General features: G+C 40.9%; 1 long non-coding RNA gene across 1 annotated transcript in view; it reads left to right on the top strand.

Annotated features, from left to right (window-relative positions):
- The first annotated feature begins 349 nt into the window (after window positions 1-349).
- Window positions 350-23,880, top strand: part of LOC128312841 (uncharacterized) — a 45,953-nt gene continuing 22,422 nt past the window's right edge. Inside the window, exon 1 of the long non-coding RNA XR_008292658.1 lies at window positions 350-606. This is a non-coding gene — a long non-coding RNA (uncharacterized LOC128312841). The remainder of the gene's footprint in view (window positions 607-23,880) is intronic.

The raw sequence follows: 23,880 nt of genomic DNA on the forward strand, positions 1-23,880 counted from the left end.
ACGTACAGGCTAATCAACCCTTCTCCATGATCTCCCTGCATATCACATTTCCCATATCACAGTATTTACCACTGCATCGTAACTGCATGTTACAGTTTAGCCTTAAATACCACCCCCACCACACACACACACACACACACACACACACACACACACACACACACGTACACATCTTACTCAATAATTATTTGTTAAACAAATGTCAAGCGATCATATCACAAGTTATTTTTACAAACAATAGTTAAAATATTGACATTTACAAAACATTTACCTTTAAAAAAAAAAAGAAAAAAGAGGATTTGAGGTTTTCCTGATCATAACATGGCTCTCCCTTGTTTTCCAGTGTGTTTTCTTGAAAGGAAGGAAAGAAAGACAGCTGCCAGTAGGATGCTGGGTGTCGGGTAAAACGTTCGCATGCCCATGGGAGTGTGTCCCCGGTGGGCATCATCCATCATCTGGGTCATGGCAGAAAAGACATTGAGAACCTTCCATCTCCTAGCTTCAGGAAAGACCCAGTGAATCCATTACATTCGAAAGAACATTGATCTTTGTACCATCCTCCAGAGAGAAATCTCCAGCCCTATCTGGTGTCAAACAACCCTTGAGGTAAGGAAAGTCGTCCTTTTGTTTAACTTTAATAAGCCCGGTTTTTGTGTGTGCTCTTGGCAACAGAGTAAAAGCAGTCATCTCCCTCCACACAGTGGTTCTTCTGCAGTTCATGTCCATTTCTGATGCTTCTTAAGTCATCCTGAAGCGTTTCCTCTCTAGGCTGTATAATCCCAGGTCCTCTAGCCCCTCTTTGCTGGTCGCTGAATGACTATTTGGCTTTTGCTGTGAACTCTCTCCACATTCTCTCAATCCCATTGAACTATGGAGACCAGAGCCAGCCCCAGCTCTCTGTTACAGCTCAGATCCGTGCAAAGCAGTGTAGCAATTACCTCATGATACAGACATGCTTTTCATTTGCCACAGTTCTCTGCTTGCATTTTTTTTAATCATCAGAACTGCAGGGTTGTGACAATTCCTCCCGGTCAACTGGCTGTCCACTAAAGCTATACTTTCAATTTTCCAGCCAACTGCTTTTGAGTGGTTGGCACCTTGCCTTTGAATATGTTCACTTTTCAGCTCCAAGTGCACAACCCTGAATTTTTCTCTGCTGAACTCCATCCGTTCTATGTCCCATTATTCCAGTTGACCAGCATTGCCTTCTATGACTACTCTAGCCTGCAGGAATCTTTCCCTTTTGTGGTACCTCCGGGTTTGTGTTAGCTGCCTACTCCCTGTGCGTATTTCCTATTGATCAGTGCATTAGTCAGTTTAGGCTAAATTACGCTGCTGTAAACAAATCACCCCCAAATCTCAGTGGCTTAACACGATACTTTTAGCTTTTCTTTTCCTTATTTGCACTACATTGTCCACTCTGATCATCACGCTCATTCCATGGTCCAGGGTAGCAAAAGTTCTACTATCTTGTGACACCGCCATCTCAACGCGATGAGGTTTTCAGGGTTTGCTGGGGCAGAGGCACAAAGCATGGAGGATGGAGAAGTTTTACACGTTCCTTCCATCTAGATGTGACACATGTTGCTTACGCTAACGTTTCTTTGGTTAAAGCAAATCGCATGACTGTGACTAATTCCGAGGGGATACGTGCTCTGAAGGAGAGAACTGAAGAGAAACCTTCGTATTCATTCATTGATAAGGTCTCTCACAACCCATGAAATTCTAATTTTCCTAAACACAGTGAACTTGTCTTTTCTTTCTGTATCATCTGTACATACTTGTAAGAAGACTTCTGGATTTGGGGCTTATTTTTCTCCCACTGAGCATCTCTTACAAAAATAGAAGCATTTTTCTATTCCACGGTCCAGATTATATAGGAAGATATTAGGTCAAAGACCAGATTCCACAAAAAGCTGCCAGCAGAAGAATAAGACTGGGTCCTAATATACACTTTTCTCCACTGATAAGGGTGCTGTTCAAAGTAAGATTGTTAGGAAACCAGTGGCATGAACTTGTGACAGATATGTCTCTCAATCTGCCACATCCACTGCTCAGCCAGATACGCTATTATAACTGATTGTATGTCACAAATAGAAGACGTGCAGACCGTCCCCAGTGTTTTAAAATCTAAATAAGACAAAGGCGTCTTCTGGAGAAGCTGAGCGCCCCATTTAGCCTCTAGGGAGCTCCGCGACCTTGGGAAAGTCAACCCACCCCAGTAGACTTGGGCTCCAGCAGTATCTGGGAGTAGGGTGGGACTTGACCTGTGATTTGCAGCTTTAGTTGCTTATCTGAGTGCCTTGAAGAGTGTTTTTTAAAAATGGATCCTTAGGCCTCACTTAGACCTTCTAACTCATCTAGGACAGCACCTGGAATCTATTCAGAGTCGAGCAGATAATCTCTAATGATATCTTTAAATGTGGACTACTTATCCAAAATCTATAAAGAGCTCACCAAACTCCACACCCGAAAAACAAATAACCCAGTGAAGAAATGGGCAGAAAACATGAATAGACACTTCTCTAAAGAGGACATCCGGATGGCCAACAGGCACATGAAAAGATGCTCAACGTCGCTCCTCATCAGGGAAATACAAATCAAAACCACACTCAGATATCACCTCACGCCAGTCAGAGTGGCCAAAATGAACAAATCAGGAGACTATAGATGCTGGAGAGGATGCGGAGAAATGGGAACCCTCTTGCACTGTTGGTGGGAATGCAAATTGGTGCAGCCACTCTGGAAAGCAGTGTGGAGGTTCCTCAGAAAATTAAAAATAGACCTACCCTATGACCCAGCAGTAGCACTGCTAGGAATTTACCCAAGGGATACAGGAGTGATGATGCATAGGGGCACTTGTACCCAATGTTTATAGCAGCACTCTCAACAATAGCCAAATTGTGGAAAGAGCCTAAATGTCCATCAACTGATGAATGGATAAAGAAATTGCGGTTTATATACACAATGGAGTACTACGTGGCAATGAGAAAGAATGAAATATGGCCTTTTGTAACAACGTGGATGGAACTGGAGAGTGTGATGCTAAGTGAAATAAGCCATACAGAGAAAGACAGATACCATATGGTTTCACTCTTATGTGGATCCTGAGAAACTTAACAGAAACCCATGGGGGAGGGGAAGGGAAAAAAAAAAAAAAGAGATTAGAGTGGGAGACAGCCAAAGCATAAGAGACTCTTAAAAACTGAGAATAAACTGAGGGCTGATGGGGGGTGGGAGGGAGGGAGGGTGGGTGATGGGTATTGAGGAGGGCACCTTTTGGGATGAGCACTGGGTGTTGTATGGAAACCAATTTGACAATAAATTTCATATATTGAAAAAAAAATAAAATAAATGTGGACTACTCCACAGTTCTAGCCTTGACCTTCTCCTCTCAGACTTCTCTCACTTCAGTTGCCATTCATTTTAATAGGACTCTATACCTTCAGTTCAAACCTGAGACCACAAAACTGACTTCATCATTTCATTCAGGCCCTAAACCGCTGTGTAAATAACCCAGATTTCCCAGAGATGAACCATACAACCATCCATCCAATTAATGAAGCCGGAGAAACCTGGATTCATTTTAGATTCCTCCCTCTCCCCACCCAGTTAATCCTTCAGTCCTGAGCATCTCTCTCCTTTAAGCCCAGAGTCCCTACCCTAGCTCAGGCCTTCATCCGCTGCCCGGGTTATTACACTGGTCTCTTTCTACGTTTCCCTGACTTGGCTCTGATTATCCCTCCACCCTCAATTTATACCCCTTGATTTCAGAGTGATCATCCTTTTTTTTTAAGTTTGTTTATTTATTTTGAGAGAAAGCGTGGGGGAGGGGCAGTGGGAGAGGGGGAGAGAGAATCTCAAGCAGGCTCCTCGTTGCCAGCGCAGAGCTGATGCGGGGCTCAGTTCCACAAACCATGAGATCACCACCTGAGCAGAAACCGATAGTTGGCCACTTCACCGACTGAGCCACCCAGGTGCTCTCAAGAGTGATCATTCTAAGACGCAGTATCTGTTAAAAAGTCTTCAGTTGTTTTCCCACTGCCACTAGTTTAGAATCTAAATTCCCTTGCTTGGCATTCAGGCTCCTTCAGGATGTTCTCCCGCCATTTCAAGGCCACTGACATTGTTTTCCCTGCTCACAATATACCCTGCAGGGATCTCAGCTACCAGTGGTCCCTGAACTTGGTTGCTCTCCAATGGAAACATTATTCCTACACCCGCTTTCCGAACATGACCTGTCCACTGCCAGCTTGGGAAAGGCTTCACCGTCTCCTCCTGGACAACTGACAAACTACTGCTATGCTTCCAACATACTCTGCTCATACTTCCGTTATCGCATTTGATTGGGTTGTAATGGCTTCTCTGCACATCCACTCCTCGCACCCCCCTCTCTCCCCCGCCCAGAATGGAAGCTACTAAGGGCCTGGGGCAATGCCTGACACAAAACCACACATACGTGGGGCGCCTGGGTGGCTCAGTTGGTTAAGCGTCTGACTTTGGCTCAGGTCACGATCTCGCGGCCTGTGAGTTCGAGCCCCACGTCGGTCTCTGAGCTGACAGCTCAGAGCCTGGAGCCTGGAGCCTGTAGCCTATTTCAGATTCTGTGTCCGTTTCTGTGACCCTCCCCCGTTCATGCTCTGTCTCTCTCTGTCTCAAAAATAAACAAACATTAAAAAAAAAATGTGAAGATTGAACTAAAAAAAAAAACAAACCACACATATGTGATGAACGTATGGATGAACAAATGAATGAATGACCCCGTCAGCTCTAAACATCCTGTAAGTCTATGTATGCTTCAGTACAGAATAGCAAGTATAATATCAAATTCCATGATGAAATTAATACCTGGGCGATGATTTACAGCAAGGTGGGAATGAACAGAGGTTCTGAGCAGATGAGAAAGAAGTAGGGAGTGAATGGCCCAGAGCAGAGAAGGGAAAACTGACAAAATCCTGGGCACACAGCGCAGAAAACCCCAACTCTGCCCACTTAGTGCTGACGTTGTTTGAGGAGACTGTGAATTAAGTGAAGTGGCTAGAAAATTAAGATCCACTTGATTGGAAGTCAGTGAATACTATGATTTCACACTTGCAGCTGTTTTTCTCTGACCCTCTCCTGAAGTATTGACATGTGCTAAGCCTAAAAAAGCGGAAGCTGTCGTTAGAAAAACTAAAAAATGCACAACTATAAAAGTAAAGAAATCTGATTGGTTCTTCCCCGGAGGCAAGCTTCATCGACAGGCTCCTTAATGCTCCTGCAATGACCAGGATTCAAATATGTGACTTCTGCGGCCAAAGCCATCATCACCATAAAAAATGTCTCTCTTTTAATACATTTCTTGTTTAAACAAACCTTAGAGGACTGTTTGGTGCCAGATTCTTAGAACTGGCTGTACAATGCATTTTTTTTTCTTGAATGTTTATGCTGCCCAGCCTGTAGAATTTAACTTAACAAAGAACGTTTAGTGTAAGGTAGCAATGTGGATGAATAGTTTTTTTGTGTGCTTACTAAAAGCGGGGGCTCCAAAGAACAAATCAAAAACCCATTAGGAATAATTCGGATTTACCCAATGATGGATAGAAATCATGCAGGGAAAGGGAGGAAATTATAAAAGACCTTATTCTAAAGATGCAACAGAATCAAATGTAGTCAAAGAACTGTTAAACCAAAACCAGACCAGCCAACAGCTCAGCTATAGGAATGAGACACCACAACCAGCTCTCTGTCTCTCCTTCTGTGTCTCAGTCTCTCTTTCTCTGACACACACACACACACACACACACACACACACACACACACTTCACAAGTGGAATCCACTCAGAACTGTGTCAGAGCAGAGACCCTCTTTTGGCTTGGCACTTAAACTTTGCAAGAATTACTGGAATGAAATTTGTAGGCAGCAAACAACAGCAAGCAGTGTTAATATTATCTGCCATGTAATAAGTGTTTCACTTTAAAAGGCAGCAGGTATGGGGCGCCTGGGTGGCTAGTTAAGCATCCGACTTTGGCTCAGGTCATGATCTCACGGTCCGTGAGTTCAAGCCCTGCGTCGGGCTCTGTGCTGACAGCTCAGAGCCTGGAGCCTGCTTCTGATTCTGTGTCTCCCTCTCTCTCTGTCCCTCCCCTGCTCATGCTGTGTCTCTCTCTCTCTCTCTCTCTCTGTCAAAAATAAATAAACGTTAAAAAAAGTTTTAAAGGCAGCAGGTGAGATTTTAACATCTGCTATGGGGTGGTTTTCAACAATCTCTCCTTTCGAACAGCCCCCGACCACCTCTTTTGCTCTGTACCCACTGGAGTGTATATCCACAGCAATGAAGAAGAAACCCAAATCCAAATAGCAAGATCATGGAAATTCTTTTTGCAGATCAGCTTCAGTCTGCAGCCTCTGCTAGGGGAAGGGAAATGGATTGGGTCAGGTCAACAGGAGGGAAAATCTTGACCTAAACCCTTTTCACTGTGGTTCCTCACACACAGGGGACTTTGGATGAGGCATGGGGTCCTGTCCTGGGTGTGGCCGTGGCCTCAGAACCCATCACATAATAGAGGCAGCAGAATATGTGGATTCAGCAGTGGTTGACCTTCCTGCTTTTCCCTTACTTTACTATGAACTTGCAACTTTTTTTTTGGAGATTGTTTATTATGCTAAAATGTAGCCTTTTTGGAAAAGGTTGATGATCCCTTTGTGAACTTCGGTTAGGCCAATGATGACAGAATAGAATCTGAGTCGTCTAAAGTGCATCCTTCTAAGGAGATGCCCATGTGCTACCAGCCATTGCCCCTTCCCAATACAGCTGTCCTTTGTCACCCATACTGTTACCATCTTCTCTCTGTCACATAGCCTCACACCTGCTATGGTAGTCTATTCTGGCTGCCTTAACAAAATACCATACACTGGGAGCTTATAAACAACATACATTGATTTCTCACAGTTCTGGATTCTCACAGTTCTGGAGTCTGAGAAGTCCAAAATCAAGGTCCTGGAAAGGTACCTTCCAAGGTACCTTCTGAGGCCTCTCCTCTTGGATTGTCCGTGGTTGTCTTCTCCCTGTGTGCTCACATACCTCTTCTTGGTACTCAAGTTGGATGTGTGTTGCGGTGGGAGTAAAGAGAAAAAGAATGAGAAAAAGAGAAAACTTTCTAGAGTTTCCTCCGCCTTTTATGAGGACACTACTCCTATTGGATAAAGGCCTGACCCTTATGACTTTAATTACCTCCATAACGGCCCTATCTCCAAATACAGTCACCTCAGGGGTTGGGGCTTCAAAATATGAATTTGAAGAAGACACAATTCAGTCTATAGCATCACCCTTGCTTCCTTCCTCCCACCTAGCTTCCTACTTATCTTTGCCTCTAGAGACTAAGTGGCAGTACCAGGAGTAGACGTGGCAGGAAAAGAACTAGGAAAATTGGGCCGAGCAGAGAAAGGCATGTAGAGGCAGGAAGTGGATGAACTCGAGTGAATGGTGCCATTATTCATTTAGTTTTGCAAGCAGAGTGGAGCTTTAAATGTGGACCCTTCTGGTATCAGTTAGCTAGTGCTGAGTAACAAATAGCTCCCAATTTTAATAGTTAAAACAACATTCATTTCTTATCACTCACATATCTAGAGATTAGCTAGATTTTGCCTGATCCAGGCTGGACTCACTTGGGCCATTCTTTTTAGGTTGCAGCCACCAGGGTGCTCTGCTTCTTGCTGTAGCTCTGCAGAGGGTAGAGCTACTCCACATGTCTCACGTCTTCCTCAGACTGTTAGGCCAGTACGGGTATGTTCCTTTCATGGTGGTGGCTGAGGCTCAAAAGCAAAGCAAAAACACACAGTATCTCTCTCTCTCCCCCCCCCCTTTTTTTTTTGAGAGAGAGAGAGAGAGAGAGAAGGCACAATTGAGCAAGAGGTAGAGAGAGGGAGAGAGGGAGAGAGAGAGAGAGAGAGAGAGAATCCCATGAGGAGAAGAGAGACTAGGGAGAGAGAGACAGAGAGAGAAGTGGGACTTACTTGAAGTAAGGGGGCTCATGTTTTGCCTGAAGCGGGGCTCGTGCTCACCTGAAGCACGACATGAGCTCATCCGAAGCAGGGCTCATGCTCACGTGAGCCATGAGATCATGATCTGCGCCAAAGTCAGATGCTTAACGACTGAGCCCCCCACGCGCCCACACAGTGTCTCTTAAATCCTAGACTTGGAATGGCACACTGATGTTACCAGCATTTCTGTTTATGTCACTGGCTAAAGCAGGCCACATTGTCAAGCCCAAGGTCAACAGTATGGTTGCGGGAATGGGTGAAAGATTCAATATACCGTATCTTCTTCCTCTTTACTTCCCATAGCTGACACATTACATTGGCTTATGTTATCACCCAAATCCCCTGAATATTTACCCTCTCCTCCATCACCGTCCTAGTCTGAGCTGTTATGTTCTACCTGGATACTGCGACAGTCACGTAAATGGCCTCTGCTTAACAGTCTTGGACCTAATTTCAAAATTATTTTTTTCAAATTCACCAATCTGCTCATGTGACTTCCTATGACTGCTCTTGGTTCTAAAGATAAAGACAAAAGTTTCTTTTATCAGGCAGGGCCTGACGTAATCTCACAGCCATCAACCTTTCCATCTCACCTCAGAACCCACTTCCTCTTACTCTCCGTGTTAGCCCAGTGGCTTTCTTCAGGGCTTTTGTTAAGTACTGGGCTTTCTGTCACTTCAGGGCCTTTAGAATGCTTTTTCTGTGCCTAGAACCCCATTCCCTACCCTTACCCTCTTAGTTCTGATTTATCCTTCGGATCTCAACTTGAACATCCCTTCTTCAGGAAAGCTTTCCAAGGGCGCCTGGGTGGCTCAGTCGGTTAAGCGTCCGACATCAGCTCAGGTCACAATCTCATGGTTCGTGAGTTTGAGCCCCACGTCGGGCTCTGTGCCCACAGCTCAGAGCCCGGAACCTGCTTTGGGTTCTGTTGTCTCCCTCTCTCTCTGCCCCTCCCCCACTCACACTCTGTCTTTCCCTTTCTCTCTCAAAAATAAATAAACATTAAATTTAAAAAAAAAGAAAGAAAGAAAGCCTTCCTTGGTGCCCTAGGCCACATCAGCTTATTGTTTTAGAAAGTCTCATCATTATGTACCTTTACTTCATGACACTTTTTGCATTTTGTCATGAGGCAGGTATTTGTGAGATCATTTAATTAATGTCTCACCTCCCCAACCCCTGGGAGTAAACTCCATTAAAATGGCACCATTTCAATTTTTGGTGATCATTATATCTCAGTGCCTAGCATGGTGCTTGATACAGGGTAGGAGGAGCTCAACGCATTTGTGGTAAATGAATGAGTGAACAAGCCGGCCCAAAGAATCAAAGAAACAAAACTAACTTTTCATTTTCTTTCTCAAGAACCTGAGGACACTCCCACCCTTTTCATTAAGATTTAACACAGACTTTATATTTCAGAGAAAAATGCAATCCGGGACAAATTACAATTTCATAGAACATTGAAGAAATCTTTAGCCACAGACTCTTTGTCTCTGTATCCCTTCCTAGACTTAATCCAGGTTTAGTTTGACAAAAAAAAAAAAAAATATCCCAAGATCTAAGGACATTTTTCTATGTTTTGCTTCATGGGCGTGTCTATGACTGCTGAGTAGACCTATTGTAGAACATGAATTCCTCTTAAAAAAACAGACAAACATGATTGATTAATGCTAAATAAAGATAGTATATTCAGATTTTTTTGTTGAAAATTATCTTTACTGTTCTCAACTCCAATCAACAACTCTGTATTATTAGTGTGATGGTAGATTGCTGCACTGATGGTCCCAATTAGTGGTCTCCTTTCAACCATGCTCTTTGCAGTCTGACTTTGCAGTTCACCACGAGATGGGGTCAACTTTCCCACCCCTTGAATCTGGGCTGGTTTTCTTATTTACTTTGGCTAATCGAATGCAGTGGAAATGACATTGAGCCAATTATGATAAACATATATACCTCAAGAAGCCTTGCACACTTATGTTGTTATGCTTTTGCTACGCAGTAAGAATGAGCCCAGGTTAACCTCTTGGAGGATGAGGGGCTGTATGGAACAATGTCAAATTGTCACAGCCAAGGCAGTTCTAGACCAGCCCCATGCCAACCTCCAAGCAGAGATCAGCCAAGATTGCCTCAGATCACAGAACTGCTCAGCCAACTTACAGATTCCTGGGTTAGATAAGTTCTTATTGTTTAAATTTGGCATGGTTTTTACATAGCAATGACTAACTGAGACAGTGTATAAAGCAATATTACTAGGCTTCTAGAAGAAATTACTACTACCTCACACCTTTTCCTCCTGCCCCCAAAGCATAGACCATTCAGAAAGATATATCTGGGGTTAAATCTTCTCTAACACATTTATTAACCTGGTGACTTCAAGTAAGCTAATCATATAGTTCCAAGCTTCACATTCCTTACCTATGAAATAGAGTTTATACTTTTGTGGCAGAGAAGGGATCTATTGTCCTTTAATATCTTATGTTCCTTTCTCCGTATTTCAGATCCCCGAATTCTTAACTGGGCACATGGCTCCTCCCTAAGTGTGTTCATGTGACTAAGTTCCGGCCAATGAGCTATAAGTGAAATATCATGTAGTTGGAATCTTCCTAAGGAAGCTGGTACATTTCCTTCGCCCCCTTTTCTTTCATCCCTTTTTTCTCTGATGGCCTCACAGCTACTGGCCAAGAGAATGCTCTAGTCGCAAAGGTCTTTGTAAAGCAGAACTGTGAAACCAACCCTAGACTGCCTACCTCTGGATTTGTATGCAAGAGAAATAAAATTCTCCCTTGCTTAAGACATTGGTCATTTTAGGTTTTTGTTACTCACAATTGAACCTAATCCTGGCTAATATAAAGAGACTTCTTGCTGGTTTGTTGTGAGTCAGGTGATCATATAAGTGCCTGGCATCATGCCTAGTACATAGTAAGTGACAATAAATAAGTGTAGTGTAGCTTTTATTATTATTTTTATTGGTAGTAATAGTAGAGGCAATACCAATATACCTCCCTGGCCAATATTGAGGTAAAACTGGCAATATTGTTGAAGTCAGGTGAAGTTATGGCTTTAGTTGCAACACCTACATAATAGTAAAGATCTATGACATGTGTTTGTTGATAATTTTATCTTAAAGACTTTCCTTCCTTTTTAAAATTGTTTTAATGTTTTTTATTTATTTTTGAGAGAGAGACAGAGTGTGGTGGGGGGGGGGGGGGCGGAGAGAGAGGGAGATACAGAATCCAAAGCAGACTCCAGGCTCTGAGCTGTCAGCACATGGGGCTCAAACTCAAGAACTGCGAGATCATGACCTGAGCTGATGTTGGATGCTTAAGCGACTGCGCCACCCAGGCGCCCCAGAGTTTCCTTCTTAACTCATTCCTTACTAAAATAACGGTTTTATCTTTTTGAAATTTAGGAAGCAGATATATATTAGCAATGGTAGTGCAGCACTCACTTTGTCAAAATTTTAACTCACTAATGTAGTAAGTCCTCAAAATAATGGCAAAACAGAAAAGGGTTTCGAGCATGTTCTAAAGCATTATATGCACTTGATAAGCAATATTATATATAAAGCATTATATTTATGAGGCACCTGGGTGGCTCAGTCGGTTAAGCGTCCGACTCTTGATTTGGGCTCAGGTCATGATCTCACAGTTTGTGAGTTCAAGCCCATATCAGGCTGCGTGCTGACAAGCACGGAGTCTGCTTTGGGATTCTCTCTCCCTTTCTCTCTCCCCCACTCACTATCTCTCTCTCTCAAAATAAATAAATAAACATTAGAAATAAATAAATCATTATATTTATTAAAATAATATAGCTTATTACAAAATTATATCTCAGCTTTAAAATATTGAAAAACTTTACTTTAGATCTTGGAAGAAGAAATGCTTTTTTAGAAAACTATTACCATTGTAACTCTGCCATTAGTTCCTTTGGTATCCCCTACTGTGAAGGTCGTTATTTTGAGACTTGGAAAGTCAGCAAAATGGCATGCAGAACCTCCCTCAGTACTGAATCAATTTTTTAAGACAAATTTTCCTCAGAAATATGGTGAAACACAGAGAAGTCATTCATAATGAGTTCCTCAAGCAAAAATTCTTTTTAATTATTCTGACATTGGAAAAAGAACTCACAGAGAAATACTGTTCATAGTGGATTCCGTATAGCATTTGATAGTTGTGTGTCATTACCAAAGTAACCAGCAGGTCCCGATTCAGCTGGAATGGGGCTTTTCCCATTAAGGTGCCTTTTAAAATTAATCAATTACAGAAACCTATCGTGAAGACTTTTTCCTAAGTAAGATTTCCTATGGAAACCAATAGAGATTTTTTTAAATGCTTCTAAGGGAAAGTTGGTTTAGAAAATTGTAGGAAAGCCTGAACGAATTAGACAGTAAAGTCAAGAAAACGTTTCAAGGTATAAGTAGACTTGAGATGTCTTAGGAAAGGATGCCAGTCTGACTCGCAAAAAGCCAAAGTACATGAGGAGTGCAGGTTGAGGCAGGAGGTGGAACAGCCTATGGACAAGTTCCCCATCGGTGGTGGCCAGGAGGGTACCAGCTAGAAACAGTAGAATGTAAGACTGGGGATGCAGATCGTGACTTTGTGGAGAGCATGGTATTGGATGTTGTATCTAATTCATTAGTAGTTGGTAATTATTAAAGGGTTTTTAACAGAAAGATAAAAAGGTATCGATGCTGACTTCACTGGGTGAATTCTACCAACTGTTTACAGAAAAGTTAATACCAACTATTCATGAATTCTTCCAAAAATTTGTGAGTGAAAGAGCACTTCTCAAGTCATTCCATAAGGCCAGTATTACACTAATGCCAAAACCAGGCAAAAGTATCACAAGAAAAGAAAATTATCGACCGATATCCCTTATGATTACAAATGCAAAAATCTTTAACAGAGAATGGGAAAATCAAATCAAGCATCACATAAAAGGATTATTCTCCACAACCAAGAGGGATTTATCCCAGGAATGCAAGGTTGGTTGAACATTAAAAAATCAAGTAACGTTGGGGTGCCTGGGTGGCTCAGTCAGTTAAGTGTCGACTCTTGGTCTCGGCTCAGGTCATGATCTCAAGGTTTGTGAGTTTGAGCCCCACGTCGGACTCTGTGCTGACAGTGTAGAGCCTGCTTGGGATTCTCTCTCTTTCCTCCTCTCTCTGCCCCTCCCTGCCTGCCTCTCTAAATAAATAAATAGATAAAGAAACTTGAAAAACATCAAGTGATGTTGCCATGTCTATAGGATACGAAACAATAACAATAGCAGCATAACTATCTCAATAAATGCATAATAAGCACTTGAAAAAACCAACCCTCATGATTAAAAAAAAAACAGTAAACTAGGGAGAGCAGCTAGCTTCTTCAACCTGATAAAAGCCATTTAGAAAAAACCATGGCTAATATTATACTTAATGGTAAAAGACTGGATGCTTTCCCCCTAAGATAAGGAAGAAGGCGAGGCTGTCTGCACGCACCAATTCTATTCAACATTGTACTAAAGGTTCTAGCCAGGGAAGTTAGGCCAGATAAAGAAATAAAAGGCATGCCAATTGAAAACTATTTCTGAGGGGCGCCTCGGTGGCTCAGTCGGTTAAGCATCCGACTTCAGCTCAGGTCACGATCTTGCGGTCCATGAGTTCGAGCCCCGCATCGGGCTCTGGGCTGATGGCTCAGAGCCTGGAGCCTGCTTCCGATTCTGTGTCTCCCTCTCTCTCTGCCCCTCCCCCGTTCATGCTCTGTCTCTCTCTGTCTCAAAAATAAATAAACATTAAAAAAAATTATAAAAAAAAAAGAAAACTATTTCTGATTGCAAGTGACATGATCTTGTATGCTGGAAATACTAAGAAATACACACACACAGAACAATCCCATTAAAACTAATAAACAAGTTCAGTAAGACTGTAGGATATAGGATTTATATGCAAAATCAATTATATTTTTATACAGTGAACAATCCAAATGGGAAATTAAGAAAGCAATTCCACTTATGAAAGCATCAAAATTAATCACTTAGGAATAAATGTAAAAGAGAAGTGCAAAACATATACTCTGAAAACCACAACCATTGTTGAATGACGTTAAAGATGATCTAAATAAATGGAAAGCCATCCTATGTTCATGGATCAGAAGACAATATTGTTGAGGTGCCTGGGTGGCTCGGTTGGTTGAGCGTCCGACTTCAGCTCAGGTCATGATCTCATGGTTCATGGGTTTGAGCCCCACATCGGGCTCTGTGCTGACAGCTCAAAGTCTGGAGCCTGCTTCGGATTCTGTGTCTCCCTCTCTCTGCTTCTCCCCTGCTTGCAGTCTGTTTCCATCTCTCAAAAGGAAATGAACATTAAAAAAAAAAGAAGACAATATTGTTAAGATGGCAATATTTACCAAATTAACCTACAAAAATCATTGTAATACTTACCAGAATCCCAACTGTTATTTTTGTAGAAATTAACAAACTGATCCTAAAATTGGTATGAAAACTCAAAAGGAGCTAGAATAGCCAAAACAATCTTGAAAAAGAACAAAGTTGAAGGGCTCACATTTTCCAATTTTAAACTTACTACAAAACTCAAATAATTAAGACTCTGTGGTTGTGCCATAAGGACACACACACACACACACGCACGCACGCACGTAAAATAGAATTGAGAATCCAGCATAAACCCTCACATTTATGTTCAGTTGTTTTTTGACAAGGTTGTGAGAACAATTCAATAAACAGAATAATCATTTCAGCAAATAGTACCGGGACAACTGGATACATGCAAAAGAATGAAATTGGGCCTCTACCTTATACCATATATAAAAATTAACTAAAAATGATCAGTGACTTCAATGTGAGAGCTAAAATGATAAGCTCTTAGAAGAAAATATAGGGTAAATCTTATCTTGGATTCGGCAATAATTTCTTGGATATGACACCAAAAGCACAAGCAACCAAAGGAAAAAAAAACCAGGTAAATTGGACTTCCTCAATTAGAAACTTTTGTTCATTAGAGAACACCATCAGGAAAGTGAAGAGACAAGCCACAGAATAGAAGGTATATGCAGTTCATATATGTGACAAGAGACTTGTATGTAGAATACATAATATTCTAGTCAATAACAACAAATAATCCAATTAAAAAATAGGCAAAGGATCTGAATAGACATACCTCCAAAGAAGATATACAGATGGTCCATAAGCACGTGAAAATAAAGGCTCAACATCACTAGTCATAAGGGAAATGCAAATCAAAGCCACAAGAGATGTCTCTGTACACCAACTAGTTTGGCTATAATAGAAAGGACAAATAAAAACAAGTGTTGGCAACATGTGCAGAAATTGGAACCCCCGCATACTGCTGGTAGGAATGTAACATGGTGGAGCCATTTTGAAAACCAGTGCGGCAATTCCTCAGAAAATTAAACAGAAGAGTTACCATATGTTCTAGCAATTCCACTCCTGAGTGTATACCCAAGAGAAATGAAAATATATGCCCATGCAAAAACTTGTAAAAGAATGTGCATAGAGTAATACTCATAATGGCCAAAGAGTAGAAACAATTCAAATGTTCATCAACTGATAAATGGATAAACAAAATGTCTATCTATGTTCTACAATGTGGATGACCCTAAAGAACGCTCTGTTAGGGGAAAGAAGCCAGGCACAACAGACCACATAGTGTCTGACTCCATTTATATGAAAAGCCCAGGATAACAAGCCTAGACTCCATTTATATGAAAAGCTCAGAATCTATAAGACAGGAAGCAGATTAGTGGTTGCCTAGTGCTGGATGGAGAGATGGGAGGATTGGGAGGTGATATTGAGGGGGCGCAGCTTCTCTCTGGGAGAATAGAAGCGTTCTAAAATTGATTGTGGTGATGATTGCGCCACTCTGTGGACATACTAAAAACCATTGAATTGTTTTAAAAAATCAGCTCTGTGTTTAAGGGAGATCACTCTGATGGGAGTAGAGAGAAACAGAAAGCACAGAGCCCACTCTTGCAAGCGCCCACTCTTCTAGACTCTTAGAACACAGCTCATCTTCCAGTCTTCTCCCTCTTCACTCTCTGTGCCTTTCCCTTAAAATATAGCGACAGCACACTTGGTCTCAAATCTATGCTTGATAAGTTGACAAATACACTACAGGGTGGGGCTTAGGAAAAGGAGAGTAGAAAAAGATCATCAAACTCTTTAATGATCATTATTATTTAAGCAAGCAAGGGAAAAGGCCCACTTCTCAACTGTTTCCTTAAAGGTGAAGAAATTAAACTTAGATTCCGGGCAAAAGGCATTTGGCCAATGTAGAGCCTCAGATTAAATGGTGAATAAATTTCTGCTTTAGGCCTGGCACATAGCAGTCCTCAATAAGGTTTTTAGAAATAAGTTAAATAAAGGAAATTTAAGAATAAAAATAGACTTTATGATAAGTTATATAAACACGGCCAAGAAAGACATTGTGAGATGAGAAAATAACACATAATCTTAAACTAGTGCTGGAGAAAAAATTAAGAACGAAGAGAAAGGAATATTCAGTCATTTAACAGGATAGCAAGCCTCCGAGTTGTCTCTTGAGTTCTTTCCATCCTTTTCAGAGAAAACAATTAGAAAAAGAAGTAATAAGTTGTAAATTTATATAAAAGAGTAAGCATATTGCACCTTCAGAATACAAACAAGACAAAACCAATTATATGTAATCCATCACATCAACAATTTGAAGAAGGAAAGTCATATGATCATATTGGTAGATGCAGAAAAAGCATTGGACCAAGTCCAGTACCTATTCATGACAAAAGTTCTAAGCAAACTAGACATAGAGGGACATTTCCTCGACGTGAGCAAGTGTAAAAAAGGCAATTATACAAACCAGACACCAAAGACTTGTATGGACGCAGAGAGGAAAAATAAGTTGTTTCTTATGCAACAATTTACCAAGGCATAAAGTACAATGGAGGCAACAGAGATTAAGGAAAAAGAATAAGGAAGTCAAAGAAAACAAAGGAAAATAAGAAAGTAAAACAAAAATAAGGATCTGTCTTCAATATCCAAAATGGAAAATAACAGGCAGTCATCAGAAACACTACCCTGGGACAGGCATGTTCTCCCCAACCAGTTCTAGCCAGAGAGATCTGGTTTCCTACATCTAGAGAGCTCCTGTTCTTTGTCCTAGGGAATAATTAGGAAATGGAGAAGAAATAAGCCCAAGATTCGGGGATTACTAACTGCCATCTCACAAGAATGATGATTAAAATATTGTGATTAAGAATCCAGGACCTTTAGCCCCTTTGAGTGCTGATTACAAAGTGATTAGTAGGGATTACTGTGAGATTAACAATGTTTGCAAGGAAGATGATTTGATTCATTCCAGGCGTTAGGGACAGAGGTGGCAGATGGTTTAGTTATACCAAGAGAAACTGTAAAACACACAGTAAAAGACAGTTGGATTCTTATTCTCTTTCATTTGAAGAAGAAAAAATAGCTCTTGATGGGCGAGGACATGTTGTTTAAAGTTATATAAGGCTGATGTCATACCTTTTCAATGTATCAAGAGTGCAAAAATGATGTGATTAGTTTCTGTCTGGGAGGAATGGGGAGATCCAGATAATGACAACATTAAGGCTAGGGTGCCCTCTTTGTCCTTTCTGTATTAATTAAAAGCCCTTTGATGAGAATTTATGATGTGAACTAACTCGCTTGATTTACTATTTAGACAGGTGTGGAAGGAAATAGAGTAGTTTAGATGTTGAAACTAGTACTTGCATATGCAGATGACATGTTAATGATTTTATCAACTGATGAGTCTGTAAAAGCCATCCCTTGAATTTTTGAAACATATGCTTAAAGCAGCTGGTTCTAAAATAAGTTTAAGAGCAACTATTTGCTTGATAGGGCTGACAAATAGGAACAGGTGATTGTCTTAGAAGAGGCTGGTGTTTAAAAATGAACCAATTGGGAGTTTAGGAACATTTGGGGAGAGTCAAAACAATGAAAAATCAAACAGAAAATAGATGTAGCAGATAAATTAGTGTCTCTCTAGCAGAGTTGGAAGTTATTTTATTGTACTGAATGTGTTGTTAATCAAAAAAATTTCTCATTGCCTTGAGCCATATGGAAGTGATTTGCCATGTTTTTCTTGCTGTCCATTTGCAATGTTATGTTTGAGGGAGCTGGCAAAGTGCCTTTTAAAAAAATACTATCCTTACAAAGGTACCTTAATGAGCTGATTGAAGACAAGATTCTTTGCACAGCAACCGTGAGTGAAGCAGTCATCTTAACTTTAAGAAGAGTCTATATAAAAAGGAACTTGACGAAAAAACTCTTGAAAACAGTTTTGTTATTCTGAGACTTACCCAGGAAGCATGTACACTGAATACACTGTTTAGAATTATCTATAGAAGAGCCTTTCCAGTCTATAGGTTTGTAAGCATTATTTTATAGTCTTTTGAAAACCTTTAATATGATGAAGAGTCTTACTGATTTAGGAGTACTAAAAGGTCACTGAATATTCTCTGGAGGCAAAATGATATCAGGGAAAGAGTCAAGAAGTGAGAGCCAAGAGGGTCCCCTGGGTGGCTCAGTCGATTGAGCGTCCGACTTTGGCTCAGGCCACGATCTTGCGGTTTGTGAGTTCGAGCCCCGTGTCGGGCTCTGTACTGACAGCTCAGAGCCTGGAGCCTGTTTCGGATTCTGTGTCTCCCTCTCTCTCTCTCTGCCCCTCCCCCACTCATGCTCTTTCTCTCTCTGTGTCAAAAATAAATAAACATTAAAAAAGAAAAAAGAAGTGAGAGTCAAGAGATCTGACCAGGACCAAGTTGACCACTGTTTTATCATGTATTCTTTCCCTACCTTGTTTTCATCACCTGAAAGGAAAAAAAAAAAAAAAAAAAGTAGTAATAGCTGGGGCACCTGCATGGCTCAGTTGGTTGAGCGTCCAACTTTGGCTCAGGTCGTGATCTCACGGTTCATGAGTTCAAGCCCCAAATCAGGCTCTGTGCTGACAGCATGGAGTCTGGATCCTGCTTCAGATTCTGTGCCTCCCTCTCTCTCTGCCCCTCCCCCACTAGCACCATCTCTGTCTCTCAAAAATGAATAAACGTTAAAAAAATTATTTTAAAAACTAGTAATAGCTAACGTTGACAAAATTTACTATCCATCAGGGACTGTTAAAATAATTTTTAGGAGCACCTGGGTGGCTCAGTCAGTTAAGCACCTGACCTCAGCTGAGGTCATGATCTCACAGATCATGGGTTTGAATCCCACATCGGGCTCTGTGCTGACAGGTCAGAACCTGGAGCCTTCTTCAGATTCTATGTCTCCCTGTCTCTCTCTACCGCTCCCCAGCTCATTCTCTGTCTCTGTCTTTCTTTCTCTTTCTCAGAAATAAACAAATTAAAAAAAATAGTTTTGATAACTTATTTCCTCTCCCCACAACAACCTGTGGTAGTTTTTGTTATCATCTCCATCTTACAGGAAACTGCATGGAGATCAAAGAATATATCAGAACTCCCATGAGAATGTATTATGAAAACATAAGGGTTTTCTTTCTTTCTTTCTTTTTTTTTTTGGTCATGATAATAATATGTAATCTCAACTGCAGCAGAGTAGTTTGGGTCTACTCAGACTAAGAACGGAGGAGACAGATTAAAATTTCCTTCATGATTAAAAAGAAAGCTTTGCAAACTAGGCATAGAAGAATGAGTTCTTAATTTGATAAAAACATCTATAAAAAATGCAGCAAATATCATACTCATTGGTGAAATATTAGAAGTTTTCTTCTCTGAGGGGCACCTGAATGGTTCTGTTGGTTAAGTGTCCAACTCTTGATTTTGGCTCAGGTCATGATCTTACAGTCATGAGATTGAGCCCTGTGTCAGGCTCTACACCGAGAGTGGGGCCTGCTTAAGATTCTCTCTCTCCCTCTCTCTCTGCCCTTCCCCTGCTTGTGCTCTCTCTCACACACACAAAAGTTAATTAATTAATTAACAATTCAAAATCTTTAAAAAAAGAAAAGTTTTCTCCCCTGACATACAGAACAAGACACTCATTACCACTATTTTTATCAACATTAATCTACAGTTCTTAGCCAATGCAGTATGGTAAGAAAAAGAAATAAAAGTTCTAAGAATGGCAAAGGAAGAAATAGAAAACTCATTATCCTCTGATGACATGAATGTGGAAAATATGGAGGAATCCGCAGTGAATGTGAGGTCACTCGACACAAGGTTGATATAAAAAAATCAATTTAGGGAGCGCCTGGGTGGCTTAGTCAGTTAGGCGTCTGGCTTCAGCTCAGGTCATGCTCTCACGGTTTGTGAGTTTGAGCCACACATCCTGCTCTGTGCTGACAGCTCAGAGCCTGGAGCCTGCTTCGGATTCTGTGTCTCTCTCTATCTCTGCCCCTCCCTCACTCATGCTCTGTCTCTCTCTCAGAGATAAATAAACATTAAAAAAAATTTTTTTTAATCAATTTGGGGGTACTTGGCTGGCTCAGTCAAAAGAACATGTGACTCTTGATCTTGGGGTTATGAGTTTGAGCCCCATATTGAGTGTAGAGATTTCCAAAAATAAATACATAAACTTAAAAAAAAAAACCCAATGCTATCTCTATAAAACAACAACAAACAATTATAAAATAAAAATTTTTTAATAATACTTAGAAATAACAAGTGCTGGTAAGAATGTAAAAGGGGACCCTTGTGCACGGTTGTAGGAATGCAAACTGGTGCAGCCACTGTGGAAAACAGTACAGAGGTGCCTCAAAGAATTAAAAAGAGAACTACAATTTGATCCAGCAATTTCACTTCTGGGTATTTATCTGAAGAAAACAAAAACATCAATTGGAAAAAATATCTGCACGCTCATGTTCATTGCAGCGTTATTTATAGTAGCCAAGACATGAAAACAAGCTAAATGGTCATCGATGGACAAATGGATAAAAAAAATGTGTATCTATATATTCCAATGGAATATTATTTAGCCATAATAATGAAGAAAATCTTGCCATTGGCAAAAATATGGATGGATCTTGAGGGCATTATGCTAAGTGAAGTAAGAGACAGAGAAAGATAAATACCGTGTGATCTCACTTATATATGGAATCTACAAAACAAAAAAAAAAACAAAAAAGAAAACCCAAGCTCATGGATATATAAACCAGATTGGTAGTTCGGTTATTCATTTGACATTTTTTTAAGCATCTACTATGTACCAAGCACTTTATTCAAAGTTTGTGATATGTTTGTTTAAAAATAAACAGGAGTAACAGGTTGTAATTTTAAATACAAGAGCTGAGAAATTTCCATTGAGGAGTTGCAGAGCCAAGACTTTGTCTCAGGAAACAGTGTTCCGAAAGGGGAGGGTGGCTAGTGAAAAGGTCCCAAGACAAAGGGAATGTCCGGCACGTCCTAGAAGGGGAGAAGAGGCAGGGAACCTGGCCAAAAGCAAGCAAGAGAAATTAGCAAGAGAAGGAGGAGATGCAGAGAAAGAGGGTCTGGATCATACTGTGCCTAAAGAGTGACTCTTTTGAGTTTTGCTAGAACAAACCCATTTCTTTTTTTGGTGTGTGTGTGATTTTTTTTAACTTTATTTTTTATTTTTTAAAATTTACATCCAAATTAGTTAGCATATAGTGAAGCAATGATTTCAGGAGTAGATTCCTTAGTGCCCCTGACCCATTTAGCCCATTTCCCCTCCCACAATCCCACCTGTAACCCTCAGTTTGTTCTCCATATTTATGAGTCTCTTCTGTTTGAACAAACCCATTTCTGTACCTCAGAGAGCACACACGCAGAAAAGAATTGGGCGGTACATTTCTACCTTTTAAAGATATCCATATTCCAGGTCTCAGAGCCATTGGAGTGGATTGCCTTTGCACAACTTCAGGTTTGGTAAATAAAGAATCCAGATTCTTCCTATAAGCGTAGTTAGCCAGAAGCAAAATACTTTTAGCCGTGGGTTGAAATCTCTCCAGGGAGAAATCAAAGTTTTTTGCCTTTCGAAAATTGCCAGTGACCCGAGGCAAAAGAGTTTAGAACTTGCTTTCATCGATACCTGTGATACAGTGACACACCTTCCCACCTACCCCCAGCCCTTCCTCTCAAAAGGCCCATGTTAACAAGAAGAGTACAAATCGAAGCCCAAATTCTTCGTGGTTTTTTTGTTTTGTTTTGTTTTGTTTTTAATATATGAAATTTATTGTCAAATTGTTTTCCATACAACACCCAGTGCTCATCCCAAAAGATGCCCTCTTCAATACCCATCACCGACCCGACCCTCCCTCCCACCCCCCATCAGCCCTCAGTTTGTTCTCAGCTTTTAAGAGTCTCTTATGTTTGGCTCTCTCCCACTCTAACCTCTGTCTTTTTTTTTTTTTTCCTTCCCCTCCCCCATGGGTTTCTGTTAAGTTTCTCAGGATCCACATAAGAGTGAAACCATATGGTATCTGTCTTTCTCTGTATGGCTTATTTCACTTAGCATCACACTCTCCAGTTCCATCCACGTTGCTACAAAAGGCCATATTTCATTCTTTCTCATTGCCACGTAGTACTCCATTGTGTATATAAACCACAATTTCTTTATCCATTCATCAGTTGATGGACATTTGGGCTCTTTCCACAATTTGGCTATTGTTGAGAGTGCTGCTATAAACATTGGGGTACAAGTGCCCCTATGCATCAGTACTCCTGTATCCCTGGGGTCAATTCCTACCAGTGCTATTGCTGGGTCATAGGGTAGATCTATTTTTAATTTTTTGAGGAACCTCCACACTGTTTTCCAGAGTGGCTGCACCAATTTGCATTCCCACCAACAGTGCAAGAGGGTTCCCATTTCTCCGCATCCTCTCCAGCATCTTTAGTCTCCTGATTTGTTCATTTTGGCCACTCTGACTGGCATGAGGTGGTATCTCAGTGTGGTTTTGATTTGTATTTCCCTGATGAGGAGCGACGTTGAGCATCTTTTCATGTGCCGTTGGCCATCCGGATGTCTTCTTTAGAGAAGTGTCTATTCATGTTTTCTGCCCATTTCTTCACTGGATTATTTGTTTTTTGGGGGTGGAGTTTGGTGAGCTCTTTATAGATTTTGGATACTAGCCCTTTGTCTGATATGTCATTTGCAAGTATCTTTTCCCATTCCGTTGGTTGCCTTTTAGTTTTGTTGGTTGTTTCCTTTGCTGTGCAGAAGCTTTTTATCTTCATGAGGTCCCAATAGTTCATTTTTGCTTTTAATTCCCTTGCCTTTGGGGATGTGTCAAGTAAGAAATTGCTATGGAAGCCCAAATTCTTTGAAGCAGACACTCACCTTATCAAGAACTCATCTGTGATGTCAACGTCTCTAAGACGTAAAAACCAAAACAGCCACGTTCGAGGCCATATAGGATTGTGCCAAGTCTCATTTTCCTCTCTGAATCTTCCAGCTGCTGTAAAGAACATTACTGCCCATTGAGCACTCACCTCCGATGACACAAAGCAACAACAAAGGACATCTACAACTGCACTCTGCATTTTGAAGACAGAGAGGCATGATAGAGATGTGTTTTTCAAATTGGGTTCACCTAACATCCTGAAGTCAGTGTGACAAAAAGAGCCTCTCATTGCCTTCTCCGAGACCATAATGTGTAGCAAACATTAATGTATTGATGTATATGAAATGTGGTAGAAACACTCTAAGAAATTCAGGTTAGATGCCAAACCTATAGTCAGGCACACAGAGGAAAGGACTTTAACTGCACCATCAGCCACGAACACAAGGCTGGAAATCACTCGTCATTCTGCATCTGCTTTGGGATAGAAGTAAACCATTCCTATGGGAAGGATTTTGTGCACATCCCATAATGCCACTCCCACATCTGATTTTGAAATAAAAAATGACATGTGAGT

This window comes from Acinonyx jubatus, chromosome F2 (assembly GCF_027475565.1).
Source record: "Acinonyx jubatus isolate Ajub_Pintada_27869175 chromosome F2, VMU_Ajub_asm_v1.0, whole genome shotgun sequence".
NCBI classification, from domain to species: domain Eukaryota; kingdom Metazoa; phylum Chordata; class Mammalia; order Carnivora; family Felidae; genus Acinonyx; species Acinonyx jubatus.